Genomic DNA, 18,450 nt, shown 5'->3' on the forward strand with positions numbered 1-18,450 from the left:
CTGTCCTCATCTTTGTCAGGAAGGCGTGACTGTGTCTGCAGCCTGCAGGCAGAAAGATTGCTTTTGCTTCCTGGCCCTTGCTGGAGGTGCCTGCTATCTCCTCAACACTTGTGCAGGTCAGAGAGGCTGCGAGCCATCCTGGCACTGTCCCACGGAATATGCCTTTGTCCTAGATGATTTCAGGAAACACTTTTCCATCCTAAGGATGGAACACTTCATAACAGTGTCTGACTGCTTTTGTTTGGCTCTGTGTATTTAAATGTTACTCTGCAGCTGTTTCCCACCCACTTTTTTTATCTGTCATCTTCCTACAAATGTCTGCTGATGTTGGAATAAGTATGCAACAATTTGTTTGACTCCCTGTTTGTTTTGTTGTTATTGTTGTTTTGTGTGTGCTTTTTGGTTTTTTTGGGTTTTTTTTTTGTTTCTGTTGTGTTTTTCTTGTTTCTTTGTTCAAAATAAGTTTCTGAAGTCTGAAATGAACCACCCCCTAACCCCTCCCCCTTCCTCCCTGTCTGCCCCCTCTGTGCTCTCCCCATTTAAGAGATATTAAATAGCACAAATTACAAGCAGTTTGGAAACAAAGCCCTGGATCAGAAGAATCCTAGACTCCAGAGTAGTTCAGTCTGGATATGTGGCCAAATCCACATGCTGTAATTCACTCTCAATTGTACAATGGGACAAACCAGAAGTCTTGTTCGGAGCAGAATGAAATATCACCTGAGTTTGGATCTGGATCTCAGCTTTGTGATGCAGGCCCATTGACAATTGGCAGTGACAGACTGCATTTATAAAGGAACGAATTAAGTGAGTAAAACTTATTAACAATGAAAAACCAATACAAGCATGCAGAAGGAAAACCCAGTTCCAATATAACTCACAGGGCCAATCTGCACTTGTTGTGTGACAGGAAAAAATTTTACTCACATGCCTCAGTTGTTTCAAATGTCTACTCTGGACAGTATTCTTCTCTTGCAGTTTTTACACCACTGTGACTCTGCTGACTTCAGTGAAGCTATTCCTAATTTACATAGCTTTAAGTGGCCAGAGAATAGGTCCAATGACATTAAAAGTGTCTGATCCATGTCTATTTAAAACGACTTACTAAAATAAAAAATGGTTTACATACTTGACAGAGGCATACCTCATGTCCAAGGAAATATGAAAAATATGCCAAATCTGTCGCTATAAATCTCAATGTTCTCACTTATTTTCAACATTTAATTAAAAAAGAGAAGTATTCACACTCCTCCTTAAGAAGGAAGGGAAAAGGCTAGACTGTTTTAGCTCCACCTCAAACAATCAATGATGAAGAAGTATCTGTTCAAAACCCAAAATATTAACAGCTGTGATGCATTTAGAAGAAATGTAATTGATATTTTAGGTTAATTACCATTTCATATCAGAACAACTACACTTTTTTTTTTCTCTGCTACATGGTAGCATTTTTGCCTCACTGGCTCTTTTGTTTGAAATAAAAGAAAAAAGACATTAAAACCCAATGCCCATTATTCAATTAAAGGCATGCACATACATTAGAAATAGAAAAATTATTCACAACTGACTTGCAAGCTGATCAATGTTTCTGAGAACATATTTAACCTCAAGTTCACAATCAAGCTCATGAGAAAAAAAAAAAAAGATTTTCCCCTCTGTATGTCTCCTGTATATGGATAAATGCTTGGTCTATTTATTCTGGAGGTTCTATTTTTTTTGTTCCGCAACTTGAATCTGAATCTTTTGTGCCATGAGAGATGCCAGTTGCATCATAAAAATTGTTCAGTCATTGTTTTTGGCAAGGGGGTGCGATTTCGAAATCCTCTGTATGTGAAGTTCTGACAGTTCTACCAGTTAAAACCCTTCCTACATGCTTTTTCACAGCATTTCATAACACACTTGCAACGGCAGATGCTCTGATTTAATTATTAACTCATATTCCAGATAATTCTATTTTCTTACTTGATAATTTAAAAGAATCATTGTCTGAGGAATCTCAGCACTTTTATAAATTCCTTCCACTAATATCTAGTATTTATTCTAGTTGTTTTTGAAGACACTTAGACATCTGCCTATATGCCTGACGGATTTCCAGATTGCGCATATGCTCAGGTAGAAATAACATTTGAAGTAAAAAAAGAAAAGTTTTCTGGTTCTCAGGCTGTTCATGATCAAATTTCGAAGAAGCAACAAGCCGCAAATGTCATCTTGCTAATTCATTACACTACGTTCTTTTGGACACCCCTGATAGCCTCCTCCTTGCTATCAGACAAAGGAAACAAATTAATTGCACTTTAACATAGATGCTTACCTAGGCATGACCAGAATTCTTATTAGATAAGCCTTTTTTCCTGGTAGATTATTTAACTGGTAATTTTTAGTGTTGCTGGACAGTCTTTACATCTCTTGTTTTCAAGTTCACTAAGCTGTCACTTTGGACTACAAATTCAGTAGAATGAGGCTGAACAAAGTGATGATGATGTTTCAGCCATTTGTTTTTTGTCCTGGTAAAAACCCCGACTTAAATATTTCAGTCAGCAGCCACAAATATGACAAAAAAATGACTCATAAGATTCATCTTAGTGCCTATTTCAAATCATAGAATCATAGAATCAGTCAGGGTTGGAAGGGACCACAAGGATCATCTAGTTCCAACCCCCCTGCCATGGGCAGGGACACCTCACACTACATCAGGCTGGCCACAGCCTCATCCAGCCTGGCCTTAAACACCTCCAGGGATGGGGCCTCAACCACCTCCCTGGACAACCCATTCCAGGCTCTCACCACTCTCATGGGGAAGAACTTCTTCCTCACATCCAGCCTGAATCTCCCCACTTCCAGCTTTATTCCATTCCCCCTAGTCTTATCACTACCTGATATCTGAAAAAGTCCCTCCCCAGCTTTCTTGTAGGCCCCTTCAGATACTGGAAGGCCACAATGAGGTCACCTCAGAGCCTTCTCTTCTCCAGACTGAACAGCCCTAACTCTTTCAGTCTGTCCTCATAGGAGAGGTGCTCCAGCCCTCTGATCATCCTCGTGGCCCTTCTCTGGACATGTTCCAGCATGTCCATATCCCTCTTGTAATAGAGGCTCCAGAACTGGACACGGTACTCCAGGTGGGGTCTCACCAGAGCTGAGTAGAGGAGGAGAATCACCTCCCTCCACCTGCTGGCCACACTTCTCTTGATGCAGCCCAGGATCTGGTTGGCTTTCTGGGCTGCAAGTGCACACTGCTGGCTCATGTTGAGCTTCTCATCCACCAGCACCCCCAAGTCCCTCTCCTCAGGGCTGCTTTCCAGCCAGTCACTGCCCAGCCTGGATTTGTGCTTGGGATTGCCTCCACCCAGATGCAGGACCCTGCACTTGGTCTTGTTGAACCTCATGAGGTTGGCTTGTGCCCACCTCTCCAGCCTGTCAATGTCCCTCTGGATGCCATCCCTTCCCTCCACTGTGTCTGCTGCACCACACAGCTTGGTGTCATCAGCAAACTTGCTGAGGGTGCACTCAATGCCACTGTCCATGGCACCAACAAAGATGTTGAACAAGACTGGTCCCAGGACTGAGCCCTGAGGGACTCCACTTGTCACTGGCCTCCAGTGAGACATGGAGCCATTGACAGCCACTCTTTGGGTGCAACCATCAAGCCAGTTCTTTATCCATCTCATGGTCCACCCATCAAACCCATGTGTCACCAGTTTGGAGACCAGGATGTGGTGTGGGACAGTGTTGAAAGCTTTGCTCAGGTCCAGGTAAATGACGTCAGTAAATGACCTCTCCTATGAGAACAGACTGAAAGAGTTGGGGCTGTTCAGTCTGGAGAAGAGAAGGCTCTGAGGTGACCTTATTGTGGCCTTCCAGTATCTGAAGGGGGCCTACAAGAAAGCTGGGGAGGGACTTTTTAGGCTATCAGGTAGTGATAGGACTAGGGGAAACGGAATAAAGCTGGAAGTGGGGAGATTCAGACTGGACGTGAGGAAGAAGTTCTTCCCCATGAGAGTGGTGAGAGCCTGGAATGGGTTGTCCAGGGAGGTGGTTGAGGTCCCATCCCTGGAGGTGTTTAAGGCCAGGCTGGATGAGGCTGTGGCCAGCCTGATCTAGTGTGAGGTGTCCCTGCCCATGGCAGGGGGGTTGGAACTAGATGATCCTTGTGGTCCCTTCCAACCCTGACTGATTCTATGATTCTATGATAATATTTTTATTCCTTGTTTAAATAACTAAGCAAACAACTGTATTTTTAAGATGAAAGCATTCTATCTCATTTTATTCTAGATATCTAAACCGGAACTGATCACCTACAACGCTTTTTATAGTCAATGGAAAGGAATCAATCTTTCTAGGGCACAATCCAGTGACCTACTTGAGATGCGTATCTTAGGATGAGTTTATCTGTGTATTAGAAATGTCTGTTAAGGGAGACCACATTAATGCTTCTGGTAGTAATGTCTTTCTTTTAGATGTCTGCATCAGATATCCCTGCAGTGACACTATTTTTCAAACACTGGGACAATTTTCTTTCTCAAAGTCTTCATGGAACAGGCTCACACTCCACCTCCTTCTCAGCATCTCTGATGGTATAGATCTACAACTGCTACTGCTGGATGCAATTGTGAATCTGCAGTAGATATGTGAATCCGCAGTGGTGTGTTAGGCACAGGCATAATGCCTTACAGAAGCTTGGAGACAGTTTTGGGCACTGTTGATACAGTCATGCCTTTGCATTTCCAAATTGTCTTTGGCAATAGTTGTCAACTCACAACTCCTGACACCTCTGTGTGACTGCATTTGCTCAAGACCAGAATGTCTTTATATGGGAATAACACCCAAAAAATTCCTTTTGAGTTTGGCATCTGGATTTGGCCTTTTTGGTGCAGAAGACTCATAACAGCAGCCATTGGTATCTGTTGTTGCACTTCAGGGATATCCAGATGGCATGTTAACTTCTGTGGCCTCAGAATTATCTGAGAGAAAGCTTCTTTGTCCAACTGTTTTTTAAGAAGTGTGATCAAGTTCAGAAGTCCTTTGCTCTCCTGACACAGTACTAATAGGGTGCCACTTGGAAAAGAGACACAGGCTAGTTTGTAGGCTGCATGCATCAAGCCCAAGGGAGCATGCTATGCCATATTATTAGAGTGAATGAATCTTACAAATCTGAATCTTGGCTTGCTGAAGCCTGTCGAGTATTCAGCAGACATTATGACTGATTACTATCCTTTATTTCAAACACAGAATGCAGGAGGTTATATTAAATGTTTGATTTATTCATTGTGGTCTTTGGTGAACTTGAAGGTGAGCAGCTCACACATTGTATACAGAGAACACTCTAATGCAATTAAGATCTGCAATCTTCTATTTATTCTGCTCTTCAAGGAAAAGGAAATGTAATTGCTTCCTGTGGCTATGCAAATTTGTTGTTTTGTCGGTGGGTTTTTTGTTGGTGGGTCAATGAACTGACTGCCCTATCAGTAAGAGCTGGATTTTTTCAGGTTGCTCTCAATTTTTTTGAGCAAGGCTTCAGCATCTGTGTGTATTGTCAAATATCAGACCTTGCAGATCAGCAAATACCTGCAGAAAGCTACAATGACTCATTTGTTGTCATATCTCATACAGGCACTCTGGAGCTCATCAGTATGTGGCAGCCCAAGGTTTTAGGCTAAATTCCTCTTACTGTCCTCTGAGTGTTTTTAGCAGATGATCTACCAGGGTTTTCCCAAGGGTTTAGAGATTCAAGAAATGAGAACATTTTCTTTCTAAGGTCAATGTTGGTGTTATTCCCACCAGCATTGTGTAAATGAGAATAATAGTAGCAAATGTGCAAACATAGCTGGTAGATGTCATCTGATTTTCATTTCAGTGGCTACTGTGAATGAATGACCTGTCTGGCAAGGTTACCACATGTAAAACAGTTTCTATGAAAGTGCACAAAAACCCTTTCCTGTTCGAATTTTTCACGTCAGGTTACTGCTTTACCTACTCCCTACAGCTGTAGCTGAGATTCAGAAAAGCATCAAGGCGCTGTAGTGCACTCAGTGGGGACAGTGAAACAGCAGATGAAGGTTTAAGTCTGTTACCTGAACTGTTTGACTACAGACACTGTTGTGTCTAGTTGCCTGTAGTACAGCCCAGGGCTGCCTCTGCGTCTTTAACTCTCCTCAAGGGCACTGCTTCTACCTTCTGTTAAGCTCCTCTCTCAGCTATACCAAGAGTGGTATTTGTATCCACATGACAGAACATAGGGATGGCAGATCATACCAAAGTAGAGCATAATACCTTATCTTGCCTCTGACAGCTACCACATTCCTGGGGAAAGAGGTAGGACACAAGGTTTGTACAGGGTGATTATTTTATCCAGTACATTCATATAGCTTCTGACAAATACTAGACTTCTGACAAACACTAGACTTTCTAAATTTATCTGTTTGGATGTAGAACCTGTGGTTGGGTTTATTCCAGTGCTATAGATGCTCTACCAAAAACAGCAAGCAAAACCCCTCTTCTTGTCTCAGAAAGAATTCATGGTTCCTGATCATCTTTCCTGAAGTTCTCCTCTTACATGAGGACATTAAACCAAAAAGCCTCCTTCAGGTCTAAAATATACATCCAGTTTTCAGAGAATAAGCTATGCATTTGATATCTAATGCATAACTGGAAGTAATTTATGGCATGTTAGACCTGGAAACAAGCAAAAAGCCACAGCTGGAAAAAAAAAAAACAAACTCATATTTTTGAGAAATAAAAGCAAAAATTTTAGTTGTTAGCTTCATCAACTCAGTGTTTGTCAGTTTGGTCACAACTACCTGGATGACTCCAAGCCTCTGTGAATGTTATTTTGGTTTTCCTCATATAACTGCATTGGCCTTACTAGATTTAACTTCATATGACTGGATCTATTCATGGAAGATTAGATGACAAATCCTGTTGGGTCAGTCTAAACCAGATCTGAAATAATCATCATTGTGAATGCATCTCTTGATTGACTGTAATGGAGATGACCAGAGTCTGGCTCCCCCAGAAGATATGCATGACAAGCCCAAGTAGACTCAATTAATTTTAATTGTATTTCACCACTAGAAAACATCCTGACTGATCAGACTCCTTTATCTTTTGCACTGCCATAGCCCTATGCATATTTTTGAAATACTCATTTCTATTTTTAATGACTCTGGAGAAGGATATTGATAAATCCATTAAAATGACTGGAAAACTCTACGTCCTTTGCTCAACAGAGTATAAACATTTGCTATGTTTAATTTTAAAATGCAGCTCTCCCTCGGGTATTTTTTTTATTTTTTTAATTTTTATTTTATGGGGTTATGTTTTTCTTGTGTTTTCCCCTGAATAGAAGATTGAATAAATATGGTGATTGACTAAATACATAAGTATCTCAAGTGTTCTATCTTGTTCAGTATGCTATACTAAAGTTATGATTTTCAGAAAACACCAATAAACTACCTCTTTCCTATCAGTTCTGTTTAAAATCTCTCAGATTTTACATTACAGTCTCTTAACCATTGATGCTCAAACCTTTATTTCTTGCCTGCCAATTAATAGCTCTTGTAATTTCCTCTTTTCCTACCAAACTTTTGCACAAAACTGTCCACGGGTGTAAGGCCAGCCTGTCTTCTCCTTGTGCAATAGTATTATAGAATACCTGTAGTCACTGAAGAGGGTTCCATTCTCTTTAACAGGTGCTGGTCTAAATTCACCTGTCCCTGTTTACAAGAGATACCTTCCATAAACATGACTCTTTGGAGAGGCTGTAGAGGTACCCACTAACTCCACTCACATGAACTGTGACTAAGAATTGCTCTCAGTTTGTGGATCAGGACAAGAGTTAAACCATAGGCCAAAAGGTGAAAAGACATCTATCCTCTCTTCATCTCCTTTTTACTGCTCCGGGCCTGTGGTGATGACCTGCAATTACTTTCAACTCCACTTGTTCTCACCTCCTGAAATAAAGAAAAGAAAGGAAAGAACCTACAGCTTTGCTAACACTCCCCCTTTCCTACCTCTCTCTCTCTCTTTTTTTTTTTTCTTTTTTTCTCAGATAAAATACAGTTTACATGTTTTATGAAATAAATGTCCCTTATTTCTGGTGACAAGAATCTATCAGCATATTAATAAGTTAAAAATAGAAAACCCTCAAACTAAGTAACAGCTGCTATTTTGCTACTGAGTCCATTCAGGGTGTGCAATTTTTTTTATGAGATATTTATTGTAATAGAAGGATTTTTCTGAGAGTGTATGTGTGCATGTGTGTGAGCGAGATAGCACTAATACAACCAGTTGTGTCTGTCCTACATAATGTATGAGAGCAGAGAGTGGAGGATATCCTTTGCACTGCCTGATGGAAAGCATATGGAGGAACTTGTAGTTATTCTGGTGGGACAGCATATGGGTGAAGACAGGTTTGTCAAGAGACCGGATGTGTCAGCAAGTGGCCTTGAGGAAGAGCAATAGACTGAGGTCCTGTTCTAGAAGATGTACTCTTATGCTTATTGGTTTTGTGAGGAGCCCATAACTGTTGTTAAACTGTGTGCCAGACACTGGGAATATTGCAAAGATTTGAGCAAAGCCTTTTCAGTTAGAGTTGGGGGATTAGCTCAGCAGATCTCAGAAACACTGTGTTAATGTGGTAAACACTCTATTTCAAATATGTTTATGTGGGTTTCTATTTGCAATAGGTACTTGATATTCCAAGAAATAATTTTGATTCCCTTAATCCTTAGAAGGTGCAAAAAGGCTTAAGGTTATAAAGTATTTTTTGCAGATAGAAGTGGTTTTGATCTGGTCTTTAGAGAACTTGATCCTGGAGTGGTGGAAGGGTGCTGAAGATATTGGAGTTCCCTTTGAAGCCAACAGGATTCTGGAGTGCATCTCTCAAGCTCATTGTGCAGCAGCTGATTCAACTCTAGAAGATAATCGTTGTGTTCCAAAAGCAGTGAAGTAATTAGTCCATGCATGTCCAATTCAGCAACTACATTGTCCTATTCTTCATGGCACATCAATGTACCCTTGTGGCCAAGAAAGCCAATGGGATCCTGGTGTGCAGCAAGAAAAGCGAGTCCAGCAGGTCTAGGGAGGTTCTTCTCCCCCTCTACTCTGGCCTAGTGAGGCCACACCTGGAATACTGTGTCCAATTTTGGGCTCCCCAGTTCAAGAGAGACAGAGACCTGCTGGAGAGAATCAAACAGAGAGCCACAAGAACGATTAGGGGACTTGAGCACCTCCCCTATGAAGAGAGACTGAGATCCCTGGGGCTATTCAGTCTTGAGAAGAGAAGACTGAGAGGGGATCTCCTCAATGTGTATACATAACAGAGGGGCGGGTGTCAAGTGGAGGGGGCCAGGCTCTTTTCGGTGGTACGCGATAATAAGGCAAGGAACAACAGATACAAATTCAAACATGGAAGGTTTCACCTCAACATGAGGAGAAACTTCTTTACATGAGGGTGACAGAGCACTAAAACAGGCTGCCCAGTGAGATTGTGGAGTCTCCTTCTCCAGACACATTCAAAACACACCTGGTTGCATTCCTGTGTGGACTACCCTAATTGATCCTGCTCTGGCAGGGAGGTTGGACTTGATGATCTCTTGAAGTCCCTTCCAATCTCTAACGTTCTGTGATTCTGCACTTGTCAAGCTGAATGAAGGGTTGAACCTCCTTTGTTGCCTTCTCCTCCCCTGAGAAGAGTCAAGAAGAGAGACTGAGGGTGGGAGACGTATGTATTTAATTCCTACATATAGTTAAAATAGAAGACTATTTCATCATGACTGAAAGTTAATTCACTGTGTTGCTGTAGAAACCCTGGCAAATGCATTAACCTCAATGTCCAACAACTGAGTTCTTTTAACAGCTTTATTTTTAATAGCTATTTACTTAAGAACCTGTCTCAGCTGTGCTACTATATACATTTTGTACTTCTGCACAAAGAAAAGTATTATGTCTTCTCAGATAGTATTTGTTCTTCTCTGGTAGTTTGTGCGAATAGCTTAACTTGCTGGTGCCAGTAACTTCTTTGCTCCATGAGTGGCGTATTCCCTGAATGTATCTACTCAGTTGTGTGATATAAATACCCATTCCTGCCTGACCAGGGCAAGTATTCTTTTCTGCAGTGTTCAGAATAAATCAGGACAAACATCTGCAGGAATCTGAGATTTCAAAGAATCTTCCTTGGTGGGATTTCCACCATTGCAGTAGATAAGAAAATGTGGAGACTGGGGAGAAGCTAGAAAACTCTGCTGTTTTGTTTTGGTGATATATTCATACCTCCGCTTCTCCTTCTCCATGCAACAGCAGCCCCCACCCAGGAGTGTTGATGCTGGTTTGGAGCCCAGAATGCATGATCCATTCATAGAATGTTAAGAGACAATTTGGAGTAAGGTTTTATGTCAGCTGTTGCTTAAAGGAATGAAAACTAAACTAGGATCTTGAATACTGTGTTGCTCCTCACAAACGGATTGTGACCTGGATATACTTAAGAAGGTGTAAATTAGAGCAGGGTTAATTGCTGGTGGTAAACAAAACTAAATATAGACTTGGGAGATTGCACCCTCCTTTTCCTCTTCAGATTGTTTACAACCCTTACACACATTTGCCCATTGTTTTATATTGCCTCCTTGAGTGACTGCATGTGACTGTCATCCTTCTCTAGCATTCCTGCAAGGGTTCAGTCTAAGGGAGCAACCCCTAGAAGTGCATAGTGGCCTTATCCTGTGCTGACACCACATGAATGCTCAGTACCTTGCTGGTTTGCTGTGTAATTGCAATAAACAGAGAAGGTGTCATCCAGTAATTTGAGGTTAGAGTTTCTGAATGGGAGTAGATGATGGAATTAGGAGGTGGACAGACAAGATAGGGAATTACTGGGATATTTTAACTCTTTCTAGCATCTGCCTGAAGAATCGTCACTAAAATTAGAGCTTTATAATGTTAGCTAGAATTATGTTACCTTAGTATATCTTTTCCCATTGTTGCATGTGTGGAATCATGAGCTGTGTCTCTGGCCTGAAATATGAAGGACATATCATTTTCCTGTCTGATTTAATTAATTACATCTGTGTCAGGGCTTTGGTGAGGGGCTTTACAGGATTGAAGATCTGAATAGTGCAGTCATCTTCTGTCACTCACACTTCAACTCCACTGTCAGATATATGTAGAGCTATATAATATAGAGCTGAGGAACCTAATTCCAATGGCTGTTTTTTAATTGTTGTGCCTTGCCCCATATGCTTGCCAATTACATTTACTAACTCTCTATTAGTTCTCTGTTTTCTGTCACCTTTCACCCTCGTTGTAGTGAAAAACAAGCTACTAATTCTGATAACGCAAGTTCTAATTGTAACGCATGTGATTGGATTTCCATAATAACCTCAATGTCAGGGCTGATGGAAAAGTGCCAGAAGATCTATTCCTCTTCTGGGTCAGTCAAGAACTGTTTTGATTTTTTTTTCCCTACATTTTTTCAGTCACCAGCTTGATACAAAAGGGTGAAAGGAAACTTTAGGAAAAGGAAATTTTGCCTGAAACACACAAACTTCCACATGTGTCTTATACCTCTGTCCTGAAATTTAAAAGGCAGGTGATGTGTCATGTTCTTAAAACCCAGTTATCAAAGGTCTGTATTGATTGATAGCAAAAGAATGTTAAGTATTTTCTTGATAAGTTGAAGAGCAGGGAAACACTTAAAAAAAAAAGAAAGAAAGAAAGAGAGGGATTTAATTTTACAAGAAAGTAAATTTCAGATGCTGGTCTGAACATACTTTTACTAGTCCCGTAGCCAAACTTTTCATCTTGCTGTTTTTCTGCTCTAGTGAGTGCCTCTCAACGAAACCTGAAGTTCATGTGTCATGGATGCAGAAACCAATGAGCTGAGAGAGATTGGAGAAAAAATTGAACATGGTAGAAAAATGAATAGTTTTGTACTGTGTTATGACTGTCTTCCACAGAAAAGTTTGAATAGTTATATGATATTGTATATATGATTGTTCTATAATCAAGAAATAATGCTGTCCTCTGCAGTCTTTATGGTACATTGCTAAATATGTAACACAGACAGAAAGGAAATTCTCTACTTTTTCCACAGTGTTATCTTTGCTGATCATCTGCTGCCTGGAGACTTTACCAAATAACCATGGAAGTTACTGGGGATTTCTTCTTTCAAGTAGTTCTAGTTCGTATCTGTAGCTTCTCTGCTTTTGTCATCCTCTCATGTTCCCTCATGGCCACTGGGAAGACATGCTACTTACTCTTTGCTTTTCTTGGACTCTGCCCAATATCCTTGAAATGAGACATTCAGCACTGTACCCAGTTGTATTTTCCTCACTGTTGGCTTGGACAGAGTTCCTAGTTTCCACTGAAATATGCACAAATATGTACTTAGATATCTCCATCAAGAAAACCACTCGGCTATTAGGAGCAGTCTGCAACAGGTTTCTACTTACTGCAGAATTTTTACAGACAAGGTATTTATTCATCTTCTATCTGCTGTGGTCTTGGCCAGAAACACACACAGGTTGTTAGCTAGGGGAGCTCACTGTTCAGTAGTGTAGAAAACTTTGAAAACTGAAAATTATTTGCTATCTTCTATAAATGAGTGGTTATGGTCCTTCTGGGAAGAGGGGGAAGGAAGAAAAAATATTATTATGACCAGTCAAATCACAAGAGTAATGGCTTTAGTTCATCATCAGTACTTATATGTTATACAGACACAAACATGACTGAGAGATCACACTGAGAGAAGACGATTGTGAAAAATACACAGATGTCCTCTACAGCTGATGAGTGACTCACTTTATTACAAGAAAAAACATGTGCATTCTTTTTGATTGTGGTTGTTACTTGTATTTAACTAGCAAAATTTAAGGCCTCTCCAAAAAAATAATAGACTTATACAAGACTGAGATACACTGATATGCAGTTTAGTCATACCACTTTTAGTCAATGATTATTATTTAATTTCTTTCTGCCTCAGTTGCCCATCTGTGAAATGAGACTATATGTTTTTTTCTGTTTGTTTTCTTTGAAAACATCTAAAGAAGGAGCAAATGTGATTTCTAATTTCTTGGTGTGCTCATTTCTTAGCTCCATAGGTACCTGGCCTCATCTGAGGCATTCAGGTGTCCTTAATAAAAATGCTAGTGCCAAATTAGCATGGATATACTAAAGAAATCGATCTTTCCAAGAGAAAATAATACCTTGCATTTACTAGATCTGAAATGTAGTCTAAATTTTGTGTTATATTTAGCATATGAAGCTGGTTTTTATTTCCACAGCCCCATAATATGGGTAAAAATATTCTTGACACACAATTATTGTAAGAATTTTAGGTACTTCTGTGCCATGGTGATACAACCGTTCATTATACAGAAGGTCCCCCCACAGGTTTCTGAATGTTCTCTTTCTCTATCAGATGAGGAAGTGCTCACCCTACCACCAGTTTACACAAGGTGGATTGGAGGCAAAAAATGGCGCAAGATTTTCCCAGTGCCACAGAATAAAAACAGGCCAGAAGCATATTCCTATCTCTCCCAAGGCCAGAACCACTCCAGAATTGGCCACCCTCTGACCTGCTAACTGACAGTCAAGAGCCACTGGACACCTGCTGGGTCTTCTGCAGATAGGTGATGAGGAAATGGTGGCAGCAGCTATACTGCTGGGTGGGTGTTGGCTGAGTGTGCAGCAGCCTCTGACTGCAAGACAAAAGCATTTGCCTCAGTGGCTTCTTTCATCCCAAAGCAGGGAATTCAGATTGCTCAGGACCCCAGTTTCTGCAGTGCCTTCATATATGGCAAGGCCTTGGCAGAAGAGCCATCATGAAGTTATCTGCTAGACTAATGGGGGTCAAAAATTGTGAGTTGAGGCTGTGTTCAGCCATCTTCACTGCACAAGGAAATCTGCAATGATATCATCTACCTCTTTTACGTGAACCTCCATCAGGAAGTCTAATCTCTATTTAGGCTTCACATCAGTATATCCTTTAGAAAGCAAAAGCTCGTGTCCCACATCTTCTCATGGTTTGGAATGAGTGTGCAGCTTCCTGTTCTAAACTGGTAAAATAGAGATCTCTTCTTCCACTGTATGGCTGGGTCTGCATCTACAGTTGTCCCAGATCACCCTGAGCATAAGGAAATGACAGAATTTCTCATCAGAGTTGCTTTTGCTACAGATGTCTCATCCATGGGACCATATTAGATCTTTCAAGCTGGTGGAGTGACTGTGATTTAATTATAGCAATGGGCAGATTTCTGGATCAGCTGGAGACAGGTGAAAATACCACCTGAACAAGAATCACAGAATATTAGGGGTTGGAAGGGACCTCAGAAGATCATTTAATCCAACTTCCCATTGCCAGAGCAGGATGACCTAGAGCAGGTCACACAGGATGAGTTTTGAATGTCTCCGGAGAAGGAGGTTCCACAACCCCTCTGGGCAGCCTGTTCCAGTGTTCTGTCACCCTTACAATGAAAAAGTTTTCCTTACATTCACATGGGACCTCCTCTGCTCCAGCTTTCACTCTCTGCCCTTTCTTTGTCCTATCACTGCACATCACTGAGAAGAGCCTAGCTGCGTCCTCCTGACATTCACCTTTCACATATTTATTCACTTTAATGTCACCCCTCAGTCTCTCCTTCTCCAAATGAAAGAGATCCATCTCCCTCAGCCTTTCCTCATTAGGCAGATGTTCCACTGCCTTAATCACCTTTGTGGCTCTGCACGGGACTCTTTCAAGCAGTTCCTTATCTGTCTTGAACTGAGAGGCCCAGAACCAGACACAATATTCTAGATGCAGCCTCACCAGGGCAGAGTAGAGGGGGAGGAGAACCTCTCTTGACCTACTGAGCACAACCCTTCTAATACACCCCAGGATGCCATTGGCCTTCTTGGTCACAAGGGCACGTTGTTGGCTCATGGTCAGCTTTCTGTCTGCCAGGACCCCCAGGTACGCTGATCTCCAACACGTCAGCCCCCAGCTTATACTGATACATGGGGCTCTTTCCCCAGATGCAAGATTCTACACTTCTCCTTGTTGTATTTCATTAAATTTCTCGCTGCCCAACTCTTCAGCCTAAGTCTCACTGAATGGCAACGCAGATTTCAGGTGTGTCAGCCACCACTCCCAGCATGCAGAGTCTTGCACAAACAGTTCCACAGGTAAACCTTATACCTCATAAAGGAGAAACAGCACCTGTATGAATTTCAAACTGTCAGACAAAACAACTGCATGTAAACCGTAGAGGTTTTTTTTTTTTTTTTTTATAATTTCTTGAGTCTATTTCCTTCCATGATCTGTTGATATATGTCCTTATGTCAACACTGGATCTGAGGTTACCCCTTTCTTCTCCTTTTCTTTTAAATTTTCCTTCTCCTTTGCTGGGTACTTTCCCTAGTGAGGTCAAACCTCTAGATATTGAAAGGTCACACACAACTGGGAACTTGAAGCCAGATAACCCATGTCCTCCATCAGTTCATGAACCTCTGCTCAATGTTTCCATTTCTGATTGAGTCTGCACTCTCTCATGCTATCATGCTTAACTTTAGCAAAGAATTAATCTGATTCAGTCATGTCCAGTTGTGTATCATTACTCAAATGCCCGTCTCTGATGAATAAAAAGATGAAACGATAAAAACTTGAAATAAAGATAATGATTTTGACACCTTGAGAGAATCCAGCTGCATACTGCATATGAAATTCTCTCTAGGTTTATGAACTGTCTGGGTTTAGGCCTAACCACTATCTTTGTCTGTGTACTGCTTATCCTTCTTGTGCTAAGAAGTAGGGGAGCCTTTGGCTCTGTCGCTGAAACAGGCATTTGACTGGACGTATGCCATGGAGCTACTGACACCTAACACCAGGTGCAGCATGTGTGTCACTGGCCATAAAAGCAAGACCAATGGAGAAAAGTTAAGCTATGCAACCCATCATTGTAATGAGGCAAATTCTCTAGCTTACTATAGGACCTTACGTTCAAGTAGTACCCACAGTCCTAAGGAGCTGGAGGAAACACAGCTTCTGCATACAAATAAAGTGCAGTGAAGCTTCCTCCTGGTCTGACCTGGCAATTGCTGGAGTGCTGTCTGTCCCACCAAGCACATTAGGATTATGTGAAAGGCGTTATGCTTAATGGGACTTTACAATGATTTTGGGCAAATTTGAGGTAGGTTAACTGGGACAACATCAACTGAAGTACACCCCATGAAAAATTCACTGAGATGATGAGTAGTGGTAGACCTTCGTTTTCTGCCTTGCATGAAAGACTTTGTCTCAAGCAGTCCTGTAACATCCAGTGGGACTATTGATTCAGATGTGACCCTGCTCTGGAGGTGTGCCTGGTTGGTGATATATGGCAAGATAAAGCTGGTGTGTATCATGGCTGCAGAGCTTGATTCATTTTTGTGTGTGAGCATTTTAATTTGGGACTGTACTAATGTAAATGTTCTAAATGGTCTTCAGGTGTTGTAAAATCACTACAAAAAGATAGAAACCATCTACAGGTCTTAAGAAAGACCACAAAGAAGTAGAAGAGAAAGGTCAGATATTGGCCCTCTTATCAGTTACAAGAAATGCCTAAGTGCCAGAAACATCATTCTTAGCCTATATGAAACCCACAGAAATGCTGTGTTCTAGATATGGTAATGAGTCCCTCACTTGTCTCTCTACCTATTTTGTTAACTGCCTCCATCTTTCTTAGAGAATACTGAATCATAGTAATCAGCAAATTTTTTTTGCTTGTATATGAAATAAAAGCAGTAATTCCGTAAGAGAAAACCTTGAGATAAGGGTGTTGTTTTGGGGACTGTGTTAATTTTCCTTTAATTCATGAGCTGTGCATTAGAAGTTGTTCCCTCTGGCAACCCATAAAACAAAAACTTCTCTATTTTTCCACCCCAGGAAACATTCTGTCAACAATTCACTTGCAGCCTTCATCCATGAATATTGAGACTACTTTTTTTTTTTTTTTTTGTCTTATTCTTAGTATATTAACACAAGGTGCAGTGAGTATCTACAGCATGCTTCAAACTGTATGTGATAATTATAGGCTGAACAATAGTAAGACCAATCAGGAAAACACAGAAGGCTGGAATGAAATTTTCAATGCACAACATGGCCTACGATATTCTGAATTTATTCTACTTCTGTTCTACTACTGTCAGAAAGCCCATTAGTTTTAAGGACATGGCCTTGAATATTTCTGAATATTCTTCAAGAGGGTGATTCAGGTTTCAGTGAGGGTGCTTATGTGCAGAGAGTTGTTACTGTGGTATTACAGATACATGAGAAAGTATTAGTCAGGAGGGTAAATAAATTTTACTCATGCAAGAGAGGTCAGCAGTGACCTAAAGTTTGCTGCTGAAGGTTATGGGTAATAGATGCAAGCATCTGTGGTGCAGTTTCACCTGCCAGCTGAGTCAGTTTAAGCTAATGTTTTATTGCAGCTTCTGCAAGAAAAAAGTGTGCATGCTGTTGGCGTTTCAGTTTGCAAGTAAAAACTCCTTAAGCTGTAGCAACTTGACTGTGATGTTTTCATCCATATTTGAAACGTCAGCAGGAGAGGATGCATCAGGAGGTAGAAGAACACAAGGTATCAGTGTATCCTTAAAGGAGACCTGAGAGTGCACCAACAGTTGAACAGTGTTTGTGCTCTCCAGTCTAAGTTTTAAGGGAACATATGAGAAGGCTCTCTGGACTTTGGTGCTTGAGTAACTTTAATGCACAATTAAAGTGGCGATTAGATAGTGCAAGAAGTCGCTTGTAGGAACATGAGATAGACAGACAATAACAGATAACATTTTTGATGGAGTTGAAGCAGTGACCTCAAAGTCATACACTGAATCTCAAAAATCACAAATTTACTGTAAAAAGTAAGTTACCTGCATTTCCTTCTTTTAAAATAATGAAACAACATTCTTTTCATTTGGTTTCTGAATTGTTGAGTCTGTAAGTGTATTTTCATAGTTTTTTTCATCATGATGACAAAACTAGAAAGATTTTCTAATGAAAAACAAAAACTGTTTCACTCTTGAGCTAGGGCTTCAAGAAAATGTCAAGTTTCATGAGATTCACGATTAAAAGTATGGCTTTGACAAATCATGTAAACATTTTTTTCTTCATAAGATTTCCTTTATTTTCAGATGTTATTGACTTCCATGGATATGTTTTTGGATAGCTATCTGGAGCTTTCTGTGGAAGGAGACTACCTCTTGATCGCAGATGTATTTTGAAAATGGCTGATCTCACAATCTCTCCTCTTGGTTGTTGTAGCATATTCATGAAAAAGTGTCCACCTGTGCTTTGGAGGTGTTGTATTTTTCATTGATGTACAGGTTTAATCACAGAGCAAGGACTCCATTTTGTGTACTGGGGAGTTTTGAAATTCTGTACCCTGGTAAGAAATTGAGTTTCAGCATCTGTAGCTGCTTAAGTGACAGCAAAATTGTCAGAAACAGAAAGTGCAA

This window comes from Indicator indicator, chromosome Z (assembly GCF_027791375.1).
Source record: "Indicator indicator isolate 239-I01 chromosome Z, UM_Iind_1.1, whole genome shotgun sequence".
Classification (NCBI taxonomy): Eukaryota; Metazoa; Chordata; class Aves; order Piciformes; family Indicatoridae; genus Indicator; species Indicator indicator.